Source organism: Cebus imitator, unplaced genomic scaffold (genome assembly GCF_001604975.1).
Source record: "Cebus imitator isolate Cc_AM_T3 unplaced genomic scaffold, Cebus_imitator-1.0 Scaffold448, whole genome shotgun sequence".
Lineage (NCBI taxonomy): Eukaryota > Metazoa > Chordata > Mammalia > Primates > Cebidae > Cebus > Cebus imitator.
This window is the reverse complement of record NW_016107763.1, coordinates 1,342,359-1,361,013: the sequence shown is the minus strand read 5'-3', so window position 1 is coordinate 1,361,013 and position 18,655 is coordinate 1,342,359. Positions and strand designations below refer to the sequence as shown.

The following is an 18,655-nucleotide window of genomic DNA, read 5'->3' as shown; positions in this document are numbered from 1 at the left end:
CATTAGGATTTTGTCATGTTGCCCAAGCTGGTCTCGAACTCCTGGGCTCAAGTGATCTGCCTGCCTTGGCCTCTGAAAGTGCTAGGATTGCAGGCATGAGCCACTTTGCCTTTTAAAAATGCAAGTATTATCTCTATAAGCAACTGTCTTAACCTTGCAATATAATGCAACAGAAAAATACACAGAACCAGTCCTTCAGAAAGAAAAAAAGTGTTGCGCAAGAAACAGCTGAGAAGTCCTTTATAAACCACCTTCATTTTTCTCAGCACCTTTGAACAGTTGACAGGATACCTAACTGAACTGTTATTGACAGGCAGGCCATCGTATTATTTCTTCAGTGTTCCTGAATGTCAGCAGGTCTTTGGCTTTGTGGCATGAAAAATTCTACATTCTTTGCTGAATGTATATATTGTTTCCTTTTGACAGCTATTTTGTCCAAATATTGTTCTCTCTGCTTTATCTTACTTTAATCTAAGTGATAAGGTACAACTTTTTATCCATGTCTATTGATGAAATATCAAGAATAAAACCAAATTCTCTACTACTATGTTATACTTTTCAAATATCTTCTTGCTGTCGTGTTAATTTTTATCAGAAATAAGTATTAAAGTAGTCATCTGAAAAGTGAGGCACAGCAGTGGCCTGTATGGATACCCAGAATTATGAAGTACACACATTTTCCTGCAATCACTGGGCTGTGTGATTTGATGAAACGAATTATACATGCACAGCCCCTTCTGATATTAGATTAATTTCCCTGATTATGTGTCCAAAGATTTTAAAACTTCACAGAAATGAGGTTGCTGGCCAGCATAGGAGCAGATGCAGCCAGTCTCAGTGGCACTGTCCTTGGCACCCAGAATCCCTCGTGGGAGAAGCCCACTGTGTGATCTTGCCCTTCCACAAAGGAACCACACTGAATGTGAACAACTGAACTTCACAGCCATAGTCCCTTTATCCTAGGGGCTTGAAGAAATAGGCTATACCCTTTATAGGAAATAATGACGTGTAAGACCTTCCTGCCTCTCATACTGAGCTCTGTGTCAACAAGAGCAAGTCCTTAAAATAGAGAGGATGCCTAAGTGTCCACTAGCTCTAATTCTGTTTCCAGCTTTTAAGTGTCCAAAAAGGCCCATTTCCTAGCAGTCCTCTCCTTGACTCTGACTTATTATCTTTGTGCCTGGGGTGATTTGGGGTTTAGTCCAAGAGCCATGATTCCAAATCCATTTTACTGCAGCTTTCTAAGCCACTTTGAAGTTCTTAGGCCAATAATGAATAATCTGGTGAAATTATTTGAGTAAGTATATAATGCAACTCTGTACAGGAACCAGATGTGAAAACATGAGCTTCATGTTTGCTAACTGTTCCACCATCAATCATTTATTCAAACAAGCATTTAGTGATGATTGCTATTCATCATTAAAGATTATGTGCTAGAGATGATGAAGAAACAAGCAATAAGTCCCTGCCCAGAGTTGTACATACTCTTATAAAGGGATAAGAAAATTCACGGTAATTTTAAATGATAACAGGTGCTGCAATGAAAGACCTCCAAGAGTGGTATGGCAGCACTAAGGACTGGAATATAGGGAGGGTCTAAGAGCACAGCTGGGAGGTGTAAGAAGGAATTCACATGGTATATAGAGTCGGAGAAAGCTTCGGAAGGGAATTTAGACTTGCTTTGTTCAACTTCAGAGGTCTGGATGGGGCCTGTGATGAAATTATAGAATAGTATTTGGACTCAAAGGATCTCGGACCACCTACCAGGGTTCCCTAGCCTGGGTACTATCAACATTTTGGACTGGTTCATTATTTGGTTGGGGTGCCATAGTCCTATGAATTTTCAGATGTTCAGCACCATCCTGACCTGTACCTACTAGGTGCCAGTTGCAAGTACCCACCCTGCACAACCAAAAATGTCTCCAGACATTGTCATATATCCGCTGGGAGCAAAATCAACTTGATTGAGAACCACTGGACAAAAGTCATACCATCAAAAGAAGTCCTGGAGGGCACCGTTTTTTTCCTCCTTTTAATATGTAGGCTGCCCATTCCTCAATAATAATGAAAGTAGCTAAAATTACTGCTTGGATTCCTTATATTTTCAGTGTAAATAAAATAACCATGAGTTCTTCAGATTGTGATGAAATTTTTTTAATGTCATACAAATTTACAGGGGTAAGTGAAAGGAAATTGAACCACATATTTTTAAGAAAAAGAAGACAAATTTAAAATAAGGAAGTGTAATAGGATTTTTCTTTTACTATATTCCTGCTAGTTCATCTTGTATCTAACCCTACTTTGTTTATTCTAAAGTATATATAAATAAAATCATCATCTAGAAGCTTTAATCTGACTTGCAAATCTTTGTGAGAAAAACAATCCAAACTCGATAGATTTAAATTTGGTGACAACCAAAAATATACATTCATTCATACGTTTATTTGTTCATGCAGTGAATTATTACTGCAGGCACACTATGTGCCAGCCACCATTCTAAGCATCAGGTGCACAACAATGAACAAAGTTCTTGCCTTTACAGAGCTATATTCTGGTGTGAAGAGATGAGGAATAAATAATATATCAGGTAGTGGCAGTGCAGGGGAATATATCAAAATAAACAATAGAGAGTAAGAACGGAGTGCTATTTATGGTAGGAACATCAGTCTGGGCATAAATAGGAATAATAACATGAATGTTAACTCTTCTCCAGTCTAATATTTGGCTAGGTCCCACAGAATCTGGGTTGAAGGCACCACATATCCCAACTTGTGTATATGCTGTAATAAATGTGTAATAAACATGTATGCTTTACCAAATCCCACCGCTACAAATGATTATTGAACTTCTATTTAAATCGATATGAAGTATGAAGATCACTACCTTTTTAGGTGGCCCGTTCTGTTTTTTTGTCCTTCTACTTGAGGGGGCTCTCTTGTTAAGCAAAAATGTGCCTACTGCAACTTCCATCCAAACTATATGCCTAAAATGCAGCACTCAAAATACATGAAATATTTCTTTCTTTTATGGTCTAACTCCAATTCAGACCCTGGCTGAAAGCTTTTCTGGGAGCTTAGTAAAGGATACTGTATTTTTATTTTATAACATGACACTAAATTTTAATTTCTACTTACAAGTTAGCCAACCTAGAATTTAAGTTAGCTGACCTGTAATTTAAGTTAGCTGACCTGTAATTTAAGTAAGAATTTAAGAGAGAATGGGCCAGGCACAGTGGTTCATGCCTATAATCCCAGCCTTTGGGAGGCTGAGGCAGGCAGATTGTTTGAGCTCAGATGTTCAAGATCAACCTGGGCAACATAGCAAAACCTCATCTCTACAAAAAATACAAAAATTATCCTGGTGTGATGATGAGCACCTGTAGTTCCGGCTACTCAGGAAGATTGCTTGAGTTTGGGGAGTTTGAGGCTGCAGTGAGCCATGATCATGTCACTGTACCCAGTATGAGTGAGAGAGCAAGACCTTGTCTCAGAGAGAGGGAGAGGGAGAGAGGAGAAAGGTATGATTTTTATTCCCACCCAATGTTCATGTGAGAATTTTGCTTTGCACACGTCCAGTAGGCTGCAGGAAGAATAGAATAGGATTGATGCCTTGAATTCACTAGGGTTTGGGAGGCTGCCACCCTCAGGTGAAAGAAAGAGTAGAAAGAATTGAGGGTATTTAGTTCTGTATACTCTGGAGTTGCCATGCAGGATAGAAGCCAAGGGATGGATCTGCCTCCAGATTAGACAACTAACTTCTTTTAATCACTCTCTGTGATATATGGGGTGACATGGGGCTTCTTCTTTGTGGAGGAGGAACAGAAGAATCTAAAGCTGGCTTGTGATCAGGATACCACCCAAGGTATAACTTTTATTAATCATAGATCCTGGTCAAGATGTCAACCTGGACCACCTGTGGGGTACTTCAACACAGTGTCTCTATGTGAGCATTGTTTAGGCTCCCTCCAAATCTTTTGCAGTCTGGAGTAACCCATTGGACCTGGACAAAAAAAAAGGAAATATGCAAATCATCCTTCCCAAAATTGTCAAATACAACACAAGCAACAACCAGCAGGAAAATCCCAAGAGGTCCCTAGGACAATACCAAGTGATTTCTTGAGTGATTCTACATCACCAGATAGAGCTGGATATAAGTTTATCTATGTGTGCTCACTTTATTATATACATAGATAACAGCCTTAGGTGAAAGTATAATACATGAGATTGTATAAGATTTTCATTTATTTCCGGGTGCTGTGGCTTAGAGATCTGTGTTTATGAGGAGAAATAATATTTTAATGTATAACTTATTCTCAGATGCATAGGTCTAATCTACTCCAACTCCAATTTTTTAAAAGAATAATAGCATGTGCTTTAAGAAACAAGACATATCTGAAAATACTACTGTTGTAATAAAACATTTAATTCAAAGAATGTCAAACACATGTATGTGCCTAGAATCATAGCACAGGGAAAGACTGTTGGATACGAATGTCACAGAACAGTGGTTAATTGTGTAGTGAAAATCTCTTTATATCCTATTAAATTGTATTAGGCCATTCTCACACTACTAGAAAAGTACTCCCTGCGACTGGGTAATTTATAAAAGAAAGAGGTATAATTGACTTAGTTCCACATGACTGGGGAGGCCTCAGGAAACTTACAGTCATGGTGGAAGTAGAAGCAAACATATACTTCACATGGCAGGAGGAGAGAGAAGTGCCGAGCAAAGGGGAAAAAACTCCTATACTATCACAGGAACAGCATGTGGGTAGCAGCCCCCAGGAGTCAGTTATCTCCTACTGGGCCTCTCGCATGATATGTGGGAATTATGGGAACTACAATTCAAGATGAGATTTGGATGGGGACACAGCAAAACAATATCATAAAGAGGCCTCATGTAATAATGAACATGTTTGAAGACTTAGATAAGAGGAAGGGGAAGATTTTGTTGTAGAATTTTCTTTATGTACTTCAAATCATAGGAAGCCTGAAGCCAGTCATGACAGCTGAAATAAGTATTGTAGTCATTTTAGATAACCTGGGTTGGGAGAGGAAAGCACTAGGTGGGAGTCAGAAGCAGAGGGTACCCATCACCCAGCAAATGTGCAGAGCTGGGTTCCTTTCATCCCTTCCCTTTCTTTCCCCACTGCCTTCAGATGCCTGTCCCTTTTACTTTATTGTGTCCCTTCTCCCCACACTTTTCCTCATTCTTGACATGAGATTTTCTAAGCTCCAAATATTTCTGCCTCAAGCCATCTGGCACCTGGGATAGTAACACGCTGCCAGTGTGTTCACAGGGAGAAGCAAAGAGGAAAGGGTGAGGAGGAAGAGAACACTGAAGATGGCTGATTGAGGGCAGATGATGAGTGTAGTGCCTGGGTCACTCCCAGGCTAGGGTCGGGAATCTCGGGCATTGGGGTGGGCAGTCTAGGGTTTGTCTCTTTCTCAGAAGGGAAAAGCTTATAAAATCATTAAGCTTAGTTAAGAAACTTTAACAGTCAATCTTGTGAAATATTTATAACGTATTTGTTATTACTGTACAACATAATCATATGGATTATTAAGTAACATTAGGTTGCCTTTGTAGTCCACTTTGCTGTTGTCCACTCTTATAGGATATCTGCTTATGACTACTCAGGCTCAAACCATTAGAGGAAATGTGGGTCTGAGGACTCTGATCTTAGCAGTACTTTCCTTGGCTTTAGTAAAAATTATGGCAATATAATATTCCATAAAACTATTTGGAAAATAAAGAAAGTTCTGTGTTTTTCTATTTCTGTTTTTTTTAATCAACTAAAACCATAGAGCTATATCAGGAACCCAAGTTTCCAGGCCACTCTCTATCATTAACCAGCTTTTAAATCTCGGATAATAATTTCATCATTCTGCGAGTCATTGTCCTCATCTGTTAAATGACTTCTACCATAAATGTCTATTATTATAAATATTTCTTATACTAAATGAAAAGCAAGGTTCTAAATTGCATACATTATTAATAGAGGATAAGGGGATTTATAAAATATCATATGTTCTAGATCTGCCAATTCTGGCTTCCTGTTTGTGTAATAAATATTGAAGTGTTAATTGCTTAGCTAAATAAAAGTCTACTTTCTCATTGCAGATAAATAGGATTTACCAATCCCTGGATGAAGTGCTTGGGAAGTCTTTAAGTGCCATAATCAACTGACATTTCAAAGAATATAGATGGTTTTGGAAAGTTCATGCTGTCCCTTCATTGAATTTTAGGTGAGTGTGTTTAGGACAAAGAACTTAAGTTGAATATTGAACTGTTTCTCTTTAAAGTACTCCTCTCCTTTACATGAAAAGAAAATGGATTTAAATATTATCAAATTATAATTCGATAACATTTATTTAGCCATCTTGCTCTGCTGATGAGGCAGAGAAAGATGGCTAAATAAATATTATTAATGCTTTACAGTTTCATACCTTTAGTGCAGTTCCAGACAAGGAAAGACTTACTCTCTGTATCTTTTATTTATTTATTGTTATTATTATTATTGTCAGAAACCATCTGAACTATGAACTATGTAACATAGAGATTGTCTTGACCATCTCTTCCTGGTTTTTATTAAGCAAATGCCATACTACTTCATTCTATTCTAAAGGTTATATAATTTGTAAAATGTAAAATGTATTTCATATCAGAGTAATAAACCAGAATGAGACAAAATTTTTGATGGCATAAACTGAATGAAAATTTGATGGTGATATCATGGTATAGTCACTAACAAATCTGTGTGTGAGGTAGGGATACCATTTTAGATGCTGCTTATTGGGGAATTTTGCTTGGAATTAAAAGTAGGGCATGTTTAAGGGCAGGTGCACTAAATTTTTAAACTGCTACGTACAATTAAACAAATACAACACTCACATTAAGCTTTGTTTTGTCTGGCTATAAAATGGATGAATAAATATATTTTACATCATCATATGTCATCACCCGTCTGTGCTAGAAAAGACAAGAGCCTACAGATTGGTGCTTTGATATTAGTCTGATATATGCCATTGCCACTTTTAGCAGAATAGAGGGGAATGGAGAAAGTGAGTAGTGGTCATCTGGAGGGTGTTGTGTGGCTTTCCACCTCCTCCTAAGTCTAGTTTTCAAAGTATGACTTTATTATGTGATTTGAAGAAAGGTGATCTTCAGAACACCAGCATATACCTATTTACAATGCCAGTAAAATAATGCAGTGGACAGAGCATTGGCCACAATCTAAATCTAATCTGAAAGGCAGGGATGCTTCCTTAATACTTTTTATTAACTTCAAAATAATGGTGAATAATGCTTTCATAAACTTACGGGTATATAAATTTAGTTTATCGAGATTGGATGTAGAGCTCAAATGGTAATTTTATTTAGTTCCCAGAAGCTAAACTTGGTGCCCATCAAAAATACCAGTAAATCAGTTTGCCTAGTGTAACAGTTACTCTAGAAGAAAAAAATGAAAATGAAAAACTTATTTCCTTAACCTTTTATTTTCCACTTGTGCCCATCTGTACCTGTTGTTAGCTTCAGGGCCATTCCTTGCCCCGCCCCACCTCTGTTTGTTCCACAGGGACTGACCCTATGGGCTATATTTTCCAGCTAGAGCCTCCCCTCCCCTCCCACTCCTTAGCTCCAGCTTCTTCCCATGAGCTTGAACCCTGAACCCCTGAGTGATAGTGCCTTTGGCTTCCTGAGCCTGCTAATCTTCAATTTGATTCCCTATTCCCAATTTAGTTTCTCAGTTCTTTCATCTTTATAACCATTTCCTTGTATTAAAGTCCATTATTTTAAATATTTAGAATGGTTTCTCTTTTCTTGGTTGAATCCTAACTAATCCATCAAACTTCATTAATTTCTTCCAAAATTATTGGAAGAAAAACAAATAGGATTACTTGCTTCTCAGGAAAGCAAATGATTCCTAGGAAATTAAATTAAATGTAAATGTAAAGTTGGACAGGGTGTTTTTTACTTTTAAAATGCTTTACTAAGACATTGAGATAAAATATACATACAAAAAGGTCACAAGTAAGTGTATATCTCAATGAATTTTTACAAAGTGTATACTTCCAATCAGATCAAGAAGGAGATTACCAGTGCCCCCAGAAGTCCTGCTCATGTGACCTTCCATAGAGGTCACTCCTTCCACGGAGAAAACCATTGTCATGGCTTAGATGACCATTAACTAATTTTGCCTATTCTAAAACTTCATCTAGCTGAATCATACAATGTGTTATTTATTTATTTAGTAAAATTTATTTTAGAGCAATTTAGGTCACCCCAAAAATTGAGTGGAAAGTTCAGAGAGTTTTTATATATCCCCTTACACACACACACACCCTACACACACTATGAGCATCCTCCATCAGAGTGGTATATTTGTTACTATCAATGAACTTACATTAATCCATCATCACCTGAAGTCCATAGTTTATATTAGGGTACATTCTTGGCTTTGTACATTATTTGTGCTTTGACAAATGCATAAATGACATATATCCATCACTGCGTTAATATTGGTTTAATCACTAACAAATCTGTGTGTGAGATAGGGATAACATTTCAAATGCTGCTTATAGGGAGATTTTGCTTAGAATTAAAAGTAGGGCATGGTTAAGGACAGGTGCACTTAATTTTTAACTGCTATGTACTCTGTATCATACATATGTATCATATATTCTGTATCATACAGAAGTTTCACTGCCCTAAAAATCCTCTGTGCTCTGCCCATTCATCCCTTCCCCTGATCTCACCCTCATCTTTTTACTGGCTCCATAGTTTTATCTTTTCCAAAATGTCATATAGTTTAAATCATACAGTGTGCAGCCTTTTCAGGTTGGCCTCTTTCACCCAGTAATAAGCATTTAAGTCTCTTCCATGGCTTTTCATGCCTTGATAGTTCATTTTGTTTCAATGTTGAATAATATTCCACTGCCTGGATGTACCATATTTAATTTATCTATTCACCTATTAGAAGACATTTTTGTTGCTTCAATGTTTTGGAAATTATGAATAAAGCTGCTGTAAACATCCTGTGTAGGTTTTTGAGTAGACATAAATTTTCAACTCATTTGGGTAAATATTTTAGGTTGATACAAAAGTAAGTGCAGTTTTTGCCATTACTTTTAATTACTTTTGCCATTATTTTAATAGCAAAACCTGCAATTACTTTTGCACTAAGCTAATATCAAGGAGTGTGATTGCTGGATCATAGTATACAAATATGTTCAGTTTTGTAAGAAACTGCCAAACTGCCTTCCAAGGTAATTGTACCATTTTGCATTTCCACCAGCAACAAATAAGTGTCCTATTGCTTCATATCCTCTTCAGCATTTTCTGTTGTCAGTGTTTTGGAATTTGGCCATTCTAACAGGTGTATACTTGCGATTTTAATTAGAAGTTTACTAATGATGTTGAACATCTTTCCATATGCTTACTTTCTATCTCTTCTTTGATGAGGTGACTGTTTAGATCTTTGGCCCACTTTTTAATTGGGTTGTTTGTTTCCTTATTGTTGAGTGTGTTTCCTTATTGTTGAGTGTTAAAAGTTCTTTGTATATTTTGGCTAATAGTCCTTTATCACATGGGTCTTTTGAAAATATTTTATCTGTGTCTTCTCTTGTGATTCTCTTGAAGGTTTTTTTTAAAAAGAAACTGAAAAAATTAATATATTTAAAACCATATCCTCAGCTATACAATATTGTAGCATTAATTCGTTGCTGTTAACAAAATCATTGTCAAGTTTCGCATTTTGCATATCAAATTAATGGGAAGATTTTAAAATTTTCAGATATATCCCAAATATTTTTATTTTTAAAATATCTTCATTTAACAAACTTCCGTATGTACAGTATAAGAACTTCTTAGGACATCAGTCTTATTCCAGCATTCACATTTAAATCTAAAGCTTCTGATTTTTACTTTATTATAGTTCTTTTCATCTACGGTTGAGAGATCTGACCTTTCTATTTAAGTAATGGTTGTTTGCTACTTGAAGGTGCCTTATGATCTGAACATTTCAAATTTCCTACAATAAATAAATACTGGATATATTGGAAAGCAGTGTGATCAGGATCCGAGTTTCTGTATTTCTTGATAACTAAAAAATTCACTTTGTCTCAACAATTCAATTCACTCTCAAGAGCTTCCTTGGTATTAAAGTTGCTTTTCACTTAATCATTTTGGTACTTCACTTAGTTATTTTAAATGGAAGTGCCTTGCTATTTTCATTTCCTTCTCATTTATTTATGTGGACATGTTCCTTTTCAATCTTTTTTCAGAGGTTATCTCGACTACTCATCTGTCCATTTTAATGTACTGTGGTTGGACTCTGAAGGACATGGTGTTCCTTCTACCAACAATTTTCATCTATTCAACCAAAGTTAATGTTGAACCTGCAATGCCTAATTTAGAATCCTTTCAGACAATGTGCAAATGCCTTCATGAGGAGAATTTCTAAAACTCTTTTATCATACTAAAGCTGGGAGACACAGGAATAAGGAGCTTTATAATATAGTTTAAGACAGTGAAGAACTGATGGTGCCAGTACAAGTCTTCCCCTTAGTTTGGTACAGCTCTAAAAATTCTAATCATTAACATTTCTCTCCAGCTTATGGAAATGGGATTTTATAAAATTATACTTTGAAAAAAGTACCCTTGAGAAGAAAAGTGCATCCATTAATTATATATACTACACAACATGTAAATCTAATGAATTAGCAAAGAAGAGACCCCAGAAACAATGGTACAAACATTCAGCTTTGGGAGATTTGGTATACATATGTGAGAGGGACTACTGAAATTATCTCACTGACTTTATGGGTGGGTCAAGGGAAACACCTGAAATCAAAGAGAACTCAGGCCTAACATATCTTAATGTCATGTTGGGAGAGAGGGGTGGAAAGAGTGGAGGTATTAGTCCTTACAATAATGAACAACATTGTGATAGGAAATATATGTGTGTGTGTGTGTGTGTGTGTGTGTGTGTGTGTGTGCAGAATATGCTGGTTTGTTACATAGGTATACATGTGCCATGGTGATTTGCTGCACTCATCAACCCATCATCTACATTAAGTATTTCTCCTAATGTCATCCCTCCACTAGCCACCCCACACACCAACAGGTCCTGGTATGTTATGCTCTCCTCCCTGTGCCCATATGTTTTCATTGTTCAGCTCCCTCTTACGAGTGAGAACATGTAGTGTTTGGTTTTCAGTTCCTGTGTTAGTTTGCTGAGGATGATGGTTTCCAGCTTCATCCATGTCCCTGCAAAGGACATGAACTCATCCTTTGCTGTGGCTGCACAATATTCCATGGCATATATGTACCTCATTTTCTTTATCCAGTCTAATATTGATGGGCATTTGGGTTGGTTTCAAGTCTTTGCTACTGGGAATAGTACTGCAGTAAATATACATGTGCATGTGGTTTTGTAGTATAATGATTATAATCTTTTGGGTATATATCCAGTAATGGGATTGCTGTGTCAAATTATATTTCTAGTTCTAGATCTTTGAGGAATGACTGCACTGGCTTCCACAATGGTTTAACTAATTTATGCTCCCACCAACTGTGTAAAAGTGTTCCTATTTCTCTACATCCTCTCCAGCATCTGTTGTTTCCTGACTTTTTAATGATCGCCATTCTAATTGGCGTGAGATGGTATCTCATTGTGGTTCTGATTTGCATTTCTCTAATGACCAGTGTTCATGAGCATTTTTTCATATGTTTTTTGGCTGCATAAATGCCTTCTTTTGAGAAGTGTTTGTTCATATCCTTCACCTAGTTTTTGATGGGGTTGTTTGTTTTGTTCTTGTAAATTTATTTAAGTTCCTTGTAGATTCTAGATATTAGCCCTTTGGTAGATGGATAGATTGCAAAATTTTCTCCCATTCTGTATGTTGCCTGTTCACTCTGATGATAGCTTCTTTTGCTGTGCAGAAGCTCTTTAGTTTAATTAGATTCCGATGGTCAATTTTGGCTTTTGTTGCCATGGCTTTTGGTGTTTTTTAATCATGAAATCTTTGCCTATGCTGACATATGTCCTAATTGGTATTACCTAGGTTTACTTCTAGGGTTTTTATGGTTTTGGGTCTTACATGTAAGTCTTTAATCTATCTTGAGTTAATTTTTGTCTAAGGTGTAAGGAAGGGGTCCAGAGTCAGTTTTCTGCATATGGCTAGCTAGTTTTCCCAACACAATTTATTAAAAAGTGAATGCTTTCCCCATTGCTTGTTTTTGTCAGGCTTGTCAAAGATCAGATGGTTGTTGATGTGTGGTGTTATTTCTGAGGTCTCTGTTTTGTTCCATTGGTCTATATATCTGTTTTGGTGCCAGTACCATGTTGCTTTTTTTACCATAGCCTAGTAAATAGTTTGAACTCAGGGAGCATGATGCCTCCAGCTTTGTTCTTTTCGTTTAGGATTGTCTTGGCTATACACGCTCTTTTATGGTTCTATATGAAATTTAAAGTAGTTTTTTTTTAATTCTGTGAAGAAAGTCAATGGTAGCTTGATGACAATAGCATTGAATCTGTAAATTACTTTGGGCAGTATGGCCATTTTCATGATATTGATTCTTTCTAACCATGAGCCTGGAATGTTTTTCCATCTGTTTGTGTCCTCTCTGTTCCTTGAGCAGTGGTTTGTAGTTCTCCTTGAAGAGATCACATCCCTTGTAAGTTGTATTCCTACATATTTTATTCTCCTTGTAGCAATTGTGAATGAGAGCTTGCTCATGACTTGGTTCTCTGTTTGCCTATTACTGGTGTATAGGAATGCTTCTGATTTTTGCACATTGATTTTGTATGCTGAGACTTTGCTGAAGTTGCTTTTCAGCTTAAGGAAGTTTTGGGCTGAGATGATGGGGTTTTCTAAATATACAATCATGTCATCTGCAAACAGGGACAATTTGACTTCCTCTTTTCCTATTTGAATACCCTTTATTTCTTTCTTTTGCCTGATTGCTGTGTGCAGAACTTTCAATACTCTGTTGAATAGGAGTGGTGAGAGAGGGCATTCTTGTCTTCTGCCAGTTTTCAAAGGGAATGCTTTCAGCTTTTTCCCATTCAGTATGATATTGGCTGTGAGTTTGTCATAAATAGTTCTTATTATTTTGAGATATGCTCCATCAATACCTAGTTTATTGACTTTTTAGCATGAAGGGGTGTTGAAATTTATCGAGGGCCTTTTTTGCATCTATTAAGATAATCATGTGGTTTTTGTCATTGGTTCTGTTTATATGATGGATTATTTATTGATTTGTGTATGTTGAACCAGCTCTGCATTTAAGGGATAAAGCCAACTTGATTGTGGCGGATAGGCTTTTTAATGTTCTGCTGGATTTGGTTTGCCAGTATTTTATTAAGGATTTTCACATCAATGTTCATCAGGGATATTGGCCTGAAATTTTCTTTGTTGTTGTTGTTATGTCTTTGCTTGGGTATCAGGATGATGCTGGCCTCATAAAATGAGTTAGGGAAGAGGTTTTTTTTAATGGTTTGGAATCATTTCAGAAGGAATGGTACCTGCTCCTCTTTGTACCACTGGTAGAATTTAGATGTGAATCCTTCTGGTCCGGGTCCTGGGCTTTTTTATTTTTTAATTTTTTTTTTTATTAATTACTGACTCAATTTCAGAATTTTTAATTGGTCTATTCAGAGATTTTACTTCTTCCTGGTTTAGTCTTGGGAGGGTGTATATGTCCCAGAATGTATCCATTTCTTCTCGATTTTCTAGTTTATTTCCATAGAGGTGTTTATAGTATTCTCTGGTGGTGGTTTGTGTTTCTGTGGGATCAGTGGTGATCTCCTCTTTATCATTTTTTATTATGTCTATTTGATTCTTATCTCCTTTCTTCTTTATTAGTCTGGCTAGCAGTCTATCTATTTTGTTGATCTTTTCAAAAAACCAGTTTCTGGATTCATTGATTTTTTTTGAAAGGATTTTTCATGTCTCTATCTCCTTCATTTCTGCTCTGATCTTAGTTATTTCTTGTCTCTGCTAGTTTTGAATTTGTTTGCTCTTGCTTCTTTGGTTCTTTTAATTGTGACGTTAGGGTGTCAGTTTTAGATCTTTCCCGATTTCTCCTATGGTCACTTAGTGCTGTAAATTTTCCTCTACACACTGCTTTAAATGTGTCCCAGAGATTCTGGTACATTGTGTCTTTGTTCTCATTGGTTTCAAAGAACTTATTTATTTCTGCCTTAATTTCGTCATTTACCATGTAGTCATTCAGAAGTAGGTTGTTCAGTTTCCATGTAGCTGTGCAGTTTTGGGTGAGTTTCTTAATCCTGACTTCTAATTTGATTGCACTGAGGTCTGAGAGACTGTTATGATTTCTGTTCTTTTGCATTTGCTGAGGAGTGTTTCACTTACAATTATGTGGTCAATTTTAGAATAAGTGCTTCATGGTGCTGAGAAGAATATATTCTGTGAATTTGGGGTGGAGAGTTCTGTAGATGTCTGTTAGGTCTGCTTGGTCCAGAGCTGAGTTCAAGTCCTGAATATCCTTGTTAATTTTCTGTCTCGTTGTTGTGTCTAATATTGACAGTGGGGTGTTAAAGTCTCCCACTATTATTGTGTGGGAGTCTTAAGTGTCTTTGTAGGTCTCTAAAAACTTGCTTTATGAATCTGGGTGCTGCTGTATTAGGTGCATATATATTTAGGATACTTAGCTCTTCTTGTTGCATTGATCCCTTTACCATTATGTAATGCCTTTCTTTGTCTTTTTGATCTTTGTTGGTTTAAAGTCTGTTTTATCAGTGACCAGCACTGTTTTTTTAGTGCTTTTTAAATTTTTTTTCTTTCCATTTGCTTGGTAAATCTTCCTCCATCCTTTTATTTTGAACTTATGTGTGTCCACTTGAGATGGGTCTCTTGAATAGAGCACACCAATGGGTCTTGAATCTTTATCCAATTTGCCAGTCTGTGCCTTTTAATTGGGGCATTTAGCCCATTTACATTTAAGGTTAATGTTGTTATGTGTGATTTTGATCCTATCATTATGATGCTAGCTGGTTATTTTGCCTGTTAGTTGATGCAGTTTCTTCATAGTGTTGATGGTCTTTACATTTTGGTTTATTATTACAGAGATCGGTACCAGTTTTTCCTTTCCATATTTAGTGCTTCCTTCAGGAGCTCTTGTAAGGCAGGCCTGGTGGTGACAAAATCCCTCAGTATTTGCCTGTCTGTAAAGGAATTTATTTCTGTTTAATTTGTGAAGTTTAGTTTGGCTAGATATGAAATTCTGGTTTGAAAATACTTTTCTTTAAGAATGTTGAATATTGGTCCCTACTCTCTTCAAGCTTGCAGGGTTTCTGCAGAGAGATCTGCTGTTAATCTGATAGGCTTCCCTTTGTGGATAAACTGACCTTTCTCTCTGGCTGCCCTTAACATTTTTTCCTTCATTTCAACCCTGGCGAATCTGACCTATATGTATTTTGGGGTTTCTTTTCTCAAGGAGTATCTTTGTGGTGTTCTCTTTATTTCCTGAATTTGAATGTTAGCCTGCCTTGCTAGGTTGGGGAAGTTCTCCTGGATAATATTCTGAAGTGTATTTTCCAACTTAGTTCCATTCTCCCTGTTACTTTTGGGTTCACAAGTCAACAGAGGTTTGGTCTTTTCACCTCGTGAAAAGGGGTCAGGGAACTCCCTCCCCTAGCGAAGACTGGGAAAAAGCGTAGTATCTGTGTTGAATAGCACCATCCCTCATGGCTTTCCTTAGCTAGGGGAGAGAGGTCCCTAATCCCTTGCACTTCCTGGGTGAGGTAACACCCCACCCTGCTTCTGCTTGCCCTCTTTGGGCTGCACCCACTGTCTAACCAGTACCAATTGAGATGAACTGGGTACTTCAATTGGAAATGCAGAAATCACCCACCTTCTGTGTTGGTCTCACTGGAAGCTGCAGACTGGAGCTGTTCCTATTCAGCCATCTTGTCATGATGGGAGATTTTAAATAACTTGTTCCCAAGTAGTTCAGGCAGGTGCTTTTAATCATGATGTAATTTCAAGTATTTCTGCTGAACCACAGATTATGATGTGAGAACACCCAAATGTGTTTAAATGCAGATATCATCTTTTATCCATCTTTGTATCCCTGGAAACTAGCACAGTGCTTGGCACACTGTTAATGCTTTTTAAATAAGTGGCTGGTGAATAAAGGCAAAGGCACAAAGAAATGCTGACTAATGCTTACTGAGTTTTTATTTTATGCAAGAAATTGTTCTATATTCTCCCTTTTATGCCTAAACAATCCTATGACATAGGCACTATTATTATCTCCTTTTTTAAGGATTAAGAAACTCGGGTCCACAGAAGTTAAATAACCTACCTGAGGTTAAGTAAGTTGAGGGTCAAAATTCAAATCCAGACAGCCTGGCTTCAGAGCCTGAGCTTCTAATTATGATGATCCACTGTCTCTTAGGTAAACTAATCACCAAGTGATTTTAAAACACAGAAGCAACATTTTGTGTTATTTAAAAAGTTCTGTCCCTTCAGTGTACACCTATAATAACAGGCCTGCCCAAATCATGAACACGCACTGTGAGCAGAAATTCCCTCTTTTCTGTGTTCTTCCTCCCCTTTCCTTTTAAAACATGACTGGCTAAACTACTTTCTAATTTATGTTCAGATCTCATCATTTTCATTCTTCATTGATTTGTTCTATTACAAATATCCCCGTTGCTGCTTTAACAAGATTTGCTTAAGGATGCATAATCTTGAGAAAATTACTTAACCTCTCTGAGCATCAGTTGACCAACCTGAAAATATAATCCTATTTCATTTCAAGGAGTAGGAAACAATACCTATAAAACAAAGCACAATGGAGTCCCTGATACATTGCATGTGGGAAACGAGCAGTTGAAAATATCATCTAAGTATTCTCTTCCACTTTGGTTTCATAGCCAGCACTGACTGCCCCATCTGAACAAAATCTGTGTCCTGTTTTCCTTAGCATGTCATAACACTGGTACAATGGACCTCTTGGGTCTCACTGCCTACCTTTGCTCCCCATCAGCTGATATTTGCTAATATAGGGATGTTTTACCTTTCCCAAGCCATGCTCTTTGTTCCTTTATTTTTGCACATGCTAGTTCTTCTGCCTAGATGCCCCTCCCATCCACAGCCCTCCCTAAATCCCCCTCACCCACAGGCACTCATGTACTGTTACGTGACTTGCAATATGCTAGTCATCTTTCAAGATCCATCACAGCTGTTGTTGTTACACTTTCACTAAAGTTATTGATGAACTTCTCATGGATCATAGTTATGTGTCCTATCTGTGAATGCACATAGTCCTTTGAGGTATTTTTTGGAGATCAGCACCAAATGTAGACAACAGAAAGAAAATCAACCTTCTTTATCACTCACAGCACCATGTAGTAACTTCTCATGTTATTTCTCTCTCTTTCTTCTGAATTTTTCATCAAAGACAAATGCCAAGTCTCTTCTCCTCTTTGAAGTTCCTTCACCAAGTTCAGAAGTAGTCCTCCTTTCCAGTTTTGAATGACGTATGGCGGGTCATATTTTGAGATATATTTGAGTGCTTTGAGTGTAGTTAAGATCATAATACTTTATCAGCCATTAGAAGTAAAAGAAGAGCTCCCTTCAAGGAAGGAAATCTCCCAGAGGGATCTGTGGTACTCTGTGCCAAGCACCAAAGCAGACACTCCATGAGCATTATCTTATTTAGTCTTCATAATAACCCTGTAAATTAGCTGTTATTATCCTTGTTATTCAGAGGAAAAAACTAGGGCTCCAATAGTTTAGCTAACTTGCCAATGTTGTATTTCTGGTAAGTGGCAGAATGAGAATATTAGATCTTTCCACTGCCACAAACCGCCACTCTAAAAGAGCTTTCCAATTTAATCCTATAAGAAGAATGTGTATGTTAGATAGTGTTAAAAATTTTCCATTTAAAACATTTCCTGAGGAATAAGATATTTATAACTGCATAGATCTTTCCTCATTGGCAAATAAGTTTATGTTTAGGTTGACACTAAAATTGGCATTATTTCTGCTCAACAAAAGTTTAAAAGATATAGCACCTCGTGTTTCTGCAACCTACTTATATACAAAATCTCCTTTATTGAAGTGCACATAAGTCTGGAAATGATGGTGTCTAAAGTTAGACTGATAGAATTTTAGTGCTAAATGTTATCTAGAATTACCACTGGAGGTGGAGTTCCTTTAAGGCAAGAATTTCTGTCTCTCTTCCTTTTTTCTCCTTAACATTTATGAAATAAACATTTATGACTAGTTATAAAAGTATTTGTTTAGAATGCAAAAAAAAAAATTTCCTAGACATAGTGATACTATTAACAGTTCTTAAAGAAGTACATAAACATGTTCTGAAATTTTTGCATAAGAATAATTATATGAATAAACTTAAATTAAATTTAATTGCAAAAATCAGCATCTATAGAGAAGGGTTCCTTCCTTTTTTGAAAAATCTTAAGGATGCATAGACAGCACTTACATGTATAATGATCATTCATTCATTTTTTAAAAAATATATTGCACATCTCCTTTGTTCCCTGGCTCTATGTCAGGCACTTGGGAGTCTGAGATAAATAAAGTATAATTATTTAAAGTAATAGCCTAGTTATAGTTGCTGTATATTATATCATAGAATCATAGACTATCATAGA

At 36.7% G+C, this 18,655-nt stretch overlaps 1 protein-coding gene across 36 annotated transcripts in view; it reads left to right on the top strand.

Moving 5' to 3' along the window:
- DTNA (dystrobrevin alpha) overlaps positions 1-18,655 on the top strand; it is a 379,818-nt gene that overhangs the window by 171,558 nt on the left and 189,605 nt on the right. For all 36 annotated transcript variants that reach the window (XR_001819812.2, XM_037732403.1, XM_037732400.1 and 33 more), the window contains one exon: positions 6,124-6,248. The gene's annotated coding sequence lies outside the window, so the exon portion shown is untranslated. The remainder of the gene's footprint in view (positions 1-6,123; positions 6,249-18,655) is intronic.